Consider the following 7,031-nt stretch of genomic DNA (forward strand, 5'->3'; position numbering starts at 1 on the left):
ACATAAAAACATTGTCTTTCACTAGTATACCCAATAAAAAAAAAGACAACCTGGTTCGTCCTATGCTAGATTAGCCGACTAGCCTCAATTACGTGTGGGTTACAGTTCTTATTCAACGTTACAATGAGTCATTTTAGCTGAACGAGTATAGTATATCGCTGTTAAAAAAGATGCAGTTATTAAAACCAGAAGTTGGATTGACTTCTCAAACACCGGGTCCCCCGAGCCGTCAGTCCTCGAAAGACAACACGCGCGTCTTTGTTTAAACTGTGGGGATTGGGCTTTTTAAAAAATATAATCTCTTCCTTCAAATTGGATGATGTTAACCTGTTGTGCTTCTTTAAGACATGTTTTGAATGCAAGGCATCTGGAATGTTGTAGAATCTATTTTAGTGATTGATAATTAGTGATTGTCCTCAGTCCTCGCCCATTTACCTGTGTGCTCCCGATGCATATTTACACAGACAAAGAGCCGTGTTCTAAACCTCTGCATTTACAATGAAACAAACTTGAACATTCATTAAGACTCGGATCCCAAAAACAGTAGAGGCATCTAGGCAATCCCTGTTTCCACCCCCCCCCCCCCCCCCCCTCACAACTAAACAATATGTACAAAAAGACAGTTGAGGACTTGATTTCTTTCAGAAAGTGCACGAAAAAAACAGTCAGGCTGAATTAGGTTAAGTGGACAAGAGGCTAAAACACACACACGCACACACACACACACTCTGTACAGTGTTTTATAATTCTATACACCATATGTGGAGAAGCACAAATCAGCTAGTCCTAAAGAATTACACTGAATCAAGTAACGTTTAACGTATCTAAAGTGCTAAAAAACAAACAAACAAACACACATCCATACCGTTTTTGTACTTAAATCCGATGCGTAGTTTCCAAGTATCGATACAATCGATTATGTACCATTTCAATCGATTTGTAATCGATATATGTCGTCCGGAATGCCGATTTTGCGGAGCACAGATCAATTCAGTTGGATCGCAGGAATATAAATCGATTAATCGATTCAGAGAATGAATCGTTACACCCCTATTTTTTCCCCTTTAGGCAAGAATGGAACCAGTAAATAAAACCAGCTTTTTCAGCCATTGAAAACAAGGGTATGACGCTTAGGAATGCCACACTAATAGAACAGCCCTTTTTGTACCATCATGAGGGAAAGTATTGTTGACAATGTGTGCCATTACTTGGAAATCTACTGTACATTCTTATCCAATACGTTGTCTCGTTCCTTCCAGATAACTTTTGGCCCATTTATGCAGACACGAGAGGCCGGCAACACTGTTGTCGTTATCTCACTGAAAAGTAGCTCGTATTTGACTTTTAACCAAAGCTGCAATGAATGCACACTTTTTAATATAGGTAAAAACATCCCGTCTGATACTGATCAACTGACGTCTGGTATAGAGGTACGATTAGTAAAAGTTTATGGGATGCAATATATGAGCATTTAAAGCATGTAAATGTGCAAAAAGACGGCAAAACAATGTTAAAAGAACACCTTTAACTTTGTTGACTTGTTGCAGGTATGATTTTAAACCTGTGAAATCTGCAAAGCAATAGACTAAATGTATTAGGTCATAACGTGTGGAGTTTTGTGAAAATTGTGCCGTGCAACCCAGTCAACTATGGACTAGTAAATATATTTATAGATATGTAGTCCCCTGGTGAACTTAGGACTATAGTTGTACTTTCAAAACTAGGTGCCTGCCTATTAAAAAAAGTAAATGTTTATTTTACATTAAATACAAAATAGGGGACACCTGATTTCTAAGTGGGGAGATGTTTATTTGTTGTGCATGGAGTAATGTTTGTCATAGTGATGAATACTAATGCTAAGTTCATATTTGGTTAAATAATATCTCCAGAGGCTTTAGGCCGTTAGCCTTTTAGTACTTACTGTTTGACGTTACAGTATTATTGGTCAGTTGTGTATTCGCGCTGTATAGCCAATGGTGATTGGTTTAGGAAAACAACGGGGAAGACACGTGACTGGAAAGTGCTGGAAGTTTTTGGGGGTTCGGGGGAAAAAACGAGGGGTCGTGAAGAGACGGGACGCCGGCGTTTTTGGGGGAAGAGAAAAAGACGCTAGCGGGAGACAAGAAGGCAGAATGAACCGGCGCGGGAGGCTGGAAGGAGTGGACCGCGGACTCGGTGTGTTTGTGAGCCTGGAAACGGAGGAAAAACCAAAGCTGAAACCCCGTCGGACGGAGCGGGGAAGAAGCAGCGGAGGTCGCCATCGAGGGAGCCGAGCTTGCTAGCCACGGTGGGCGTGGCCGGGCGGAAGTGTCGGTGACTCGCAGCGCGGACCCGAGTTTCCACGCTCTCAATGTTTTGCCAGACCAAACAGGTCTGCAACGTGTTTTCTTTCCGTACATATCGTTGCCGTAAGTAACTGGAACATGCGTGGCTGTGTGTGGTGATTGGGCCCATCACCGCATCGGCTAATACTTGTTTCAAGACACTTGGAGGGGAAAGTTTTTGTTGTTATTGTTGAGAACTCTGGTATTCTCCGAGTTGAGGAACGGAAACATTTCGAACATTTATTTTGATTTAACGTCATTGATACTATTGGGGTGTATCACTGAATTTGGAGTTTATTATTTACGTTTTGGGGAAGTTTTGGTTATTTATTTTTCTCTATTTGGTAATATTGTGTTTCGGGGGAAAGTAATTATTGTATTTAAATAAACAAGGGCGTTACCCTATTTATTTTACTTTTGTTAAAAGAACAACCATCTCTGGGTCTCATTTATTTTTTAAATAGCTTCTTGCTAAAAAGGTTTTACAATACATCGAACCCAAGCACCCCCCATTCTCACGTGAGTGACTCACAGAGTGGTGATACGGGTGCTACAGATATATACATATAGATTTATAAAAAGAGACATTATCTGCCCCTGTGGATGGAATAGAATGCTGGATGGAACTGTAGTACACGTGTGTTCCGTGACTCTAATACATTAGAATGTTGAGGTGTTCCAGTGTATAAAGCCAGGCTCCGGTAGGAATTAACCTCAGTATCTTCAACATCTCCGCAGAGGACACCTGGACAGCTCTGAAGCTCTGAGGCCGGCCGCGGCAAAGCCACTAGTCACTGTTTTTTTTTCTTTTTCCTTTGACTGTGGTCAGGCTTCCTGGGGGGCTCCCCACCCATCGTAGTGGCCCTGGGATGGTGTATTTCTGGTGACGTGAGGGTCTACCATCCGGCGAATTAGCTGATGAAGTTCCAAGCTTTTCAGGTGTCAACATGTTACATATTTTAACTTTGTTTCTACAGCATTTCACTGAAATGACGGAAATATTCTTATACTGTATGTAACCAAACTGGAGACATCTGAAACAACTTGAACTCATCAAGCTATTTCAGTCGGGTGTAACCCTTTCATGTCAGCAGATTGCTGCTCACTATGTTGAGCAGTTTGGGGAGTGTCCTGCAGCAATTGTATAGATCTGCATTCTGGGAAGACGCTGGTCACCCACGTAGTAGCCCTGGCTTGTCTAAGACGATGCTTACAGTGGGCGTTTGGACTGTGGGAAAGACTCAGTCCCGCTCTATAAACCCTACATTGGGGACCTCCGTTGCTATGTAGTGGGAAGCCATCGCGGCCCAGAGGAAACTTTCCTCTGGAGGACTGTTTCCTCTGGAGCTTGAGTGGCTGCTGTAAGCATCGTTCAAAGATGATCGGTCGGTCTTCAATGCTACAAGGAGACAGGAAGTCTGCGTGCCAGTCTGCCTCAGAGCTCACTTCAGGCTTCTTGTGTGTCCGATGTAGGATGCTGTTGTAAGATACTCACACCAAACTCTTGTTGTTTAAAACGGCAGCATATCTGACCTGTAACTTTGGATCCAGAATAGACTTTTACTGCTTCCGCTTCTCCTAATTTGGCTCAAGATGTTTGGTGTCACCAAAATGATTTTCGGATTAACTAGTCTCTCCTTGAATATTGTAAACATTGATTATTACTAAAGAGTTATAAGTATGAAATAGATTTTATTACACGAGAAAAAGGGAAAAGTAGATACATTGTAGGTACATCTCTCGGCTCCTGACCCCGGATTCCAGCCCTTCGACGTCTGACGCCGTAACTGCCGATTCCTCCAGGCCGTCCTCCAGGCCGTCCTCCAGGCCGTCCTCCAGATCGTCCTCCAGATCGTCCTCCAGATCGTCCGCCAGGCCGTCTTTCAGACCCTCCTCCAGGCCGTCCTCCAGACCGTCCTCCAGATCATCCTCCAGGCCGCCCTCCAGATCGTCCTCCAGGCCGTCTTGCAGATCGTCCTCTAGACCGTCCTCCAGATCGTCCTCCAGAGAACTCCCGGTCACTCGACTGTGGTCCCCCGGACTGTCCTCTCCCTCCCACCCCATATTGTGTTTAGGTTATTTCTCTGTATGGCCCAACCACCCACCTTTGTGTTGAATCATTGACTCTTCTGTGTCGTGTTCCTAAATAAAGTTTATTTTGTTCGTAAAGTCTACGATTGGGTCCTACTTCTGCCATTAACGGTGATAGAGAATGATGCAGCTTGTGTACTAACAAGAACTAAGAAAAGGGATCATATTACTCCTGTTTTAGCATCTCTGCACTAGCTCCCTGTTAAATCAATAATAGAATTTAAGGTACTTCTCCCCAACTAAAAGGCACTTGCTGGTCAAGTGCCCTCTTATCTTTAGGAGCTTATAGTAACATGCTGCGCTAAATGCTGGGTTACTTGTGGTTCTAATAGTTTTAAATAGTAGGATGGGAGCCAGAGCCTTCAGTTATCAAGCTCCTCGTTTGTGGAACAGTTTACACTCTCAGTCCAGGGGACAGACGCAGTCACCTCATTTAAGACTAATCTGAAGACTTTGCTCCTAATCTAGTTAGGCCTGGCTCAGGTAAGCCTGAGCCCACTCAGATGTGGGAGGAACTATGAGAGCATATTATTAATCACATTTAAGAGAGAAAGTAGAGAAGTGAGAGCGGTGTGAGTGTGAAGTAGACGGGAAGAAGTAGGTCAAAGTAAGAACAAATTATAGGACATTGAACTGATCAGCAATCCCGGATTAGGTATTTGTATCAAGCTATCTATTTCAGATACATGACCGATCCTTGTCATTACTCTGGTTGATTTCAAATGTGTCCTCTTTGGATTGTCATTGACACAAAGGTGGATAAAAGAAAATGCATCTCCTATTTTGCAGCCTCAAGATGTGCAAATTCATTCTGGCTAAACTGTCGTATTCACTGAATTATTATTACAATAGTAATGTTGTTTTACAGGGTGCATTTACGTTTTAAATGAGGGAAGGGTTGAGTACTTATTTGCAGGTTAGGATCAGTGAATTTGGAGGTAATGAAGGATTTGCTCAGGGCAACGTTCTCACAGCTTAGTCTGCATAGCTGCATGCTTCCTGGGATGAAAGTATAGTCTATGTTTATTGTCCGCTTCACAAAGCAGGACCACAAAGAACCGTTTTAAGAGCTCGTGATCAAATCCTGTTCTTTTCAGCTGCTCCCTGCACCAGAATTATTGTTTCCTTTACCACAATATTAAATTTAACTACACACTTGTCCTCTTGTGGTTTGCCTTTCTCTTCATGGCGTATCACTTCATGGGTCTTGTTGAGGAGCTCGTACAATCCAGGATTAATGTTTAGGATCAAGGTCATATCAGATATTCCGGTGTAGGTTGTGCACAAAAGTAAGAACTAAATAACTGACAAAATAAGTGCCGAAAATCCCAAATATCACATGTTTAAATGAGCTGATATGGACTCAATTACAGACTGACTCATTAGCACAGGCTTGACATTAACTGTAAATGTGCCAGTGAACATCAGTCAGTTATCACTTGACAGTAGACATTGTATATGACTCGTCATAACGCTAAAAGGCAAAAGTTCTGGTTCTGTTGATGTGGCTGTTTACACACATCATATGTACCCAAACATTACTGAACAACATCAGCATTAACTTAAGCCTAGTTTATGCTTCTGTGTTTTCAGAGCGACGCAGACGCAAGACCCCCCTGCGTGTCCCCTGCGTGTCCCCTGCGTGTCCCTTGCGTGTCCTCTGCGTGTCCCCTGCGTGTCCCCTTCGTGCCTTTTCACACCTCCTTGCGTGCGTCGACCCATTTTTCCCGCAGCGCACAAACTGCGATCGGTCCGCTAACTACGTCCTTTACGGAGTCTCACATTTCCGCTTTCATAGCCCGATACCGGCATTATTAAAACGAAGAATGTTTACGAGAGAACGGATCAGATTGAAGAATTTTTGTCGGAAGAAATGCGTAAATATGACCGCTTATACAAGCCGTCATAGGCGGATTATAAGGACGCGCGGATGGCCTCTGATTAATGGAGGAAGATCTCCGCAAACGCCGGTTTGCCGGTCGAGGGGAACAAAGTTGTGGAGGAAAATACGGGACAGATGTGTCCGCGATGAAAAGCAGCAGTGGCAATGCACGGGGCAATAAAGTCTATGATAAATAAATAAACAAACCAACAACTTCCACACACAAAGACGTGACTCTCTAGGTCGTCTTCAACAGAAACACGTTTCTCCACCTGATGTTCTGGAGGTGAATTGCTCTGCAACACACGCAAGACTTTTTAGAACCATGAATTGAAACGAGTGCGTCGACGCAGACGCAGAAGCATGCGCCAGCCTTGACACCGACTGCGCACCAGCACGTGAGTACTGATGCTCAGTAGCGTGTGTGTGTGTGTGTGTGTGTGTGTGTGTGTGTGTGTGTGTGTGTGTGTGTGTGTACTGTGAACTAGTGGCTGTCATTGAGCATATTTAACTTTTTTTTTGTTGCATTACCGCCATCTTCTGGCTCCCACCGCTTATACTTTCCCCATCAGCCCTGTTGCCTGCAAAAAATGTATAAAGCACCTTCTTCCAAGCTTACTAGACCCCCACTCTAGTACATGGTTTGTCTCGCTTCCTTTCATCCCTTGCGTTTCCATTTCCTTCAGCACGTCTTTCCTCTCTGCGCTGTATCTATTACAAGCAGAGATAACGTG

Source organism: Gasterosteus aculeatus, chromosome 7 (assembly GCF_964276395.1).
Source record: "Gasterosteus aculeatus chromosome 7, fGasAcu3.hap1.1, whole genome shotgun sequence".
NCBI lineage: Eukaryota > Metazoa > Chordata > Actinopteri > Perciformes > Gasterosteidae > Gasterosteus > Gasterosteus aculeatus.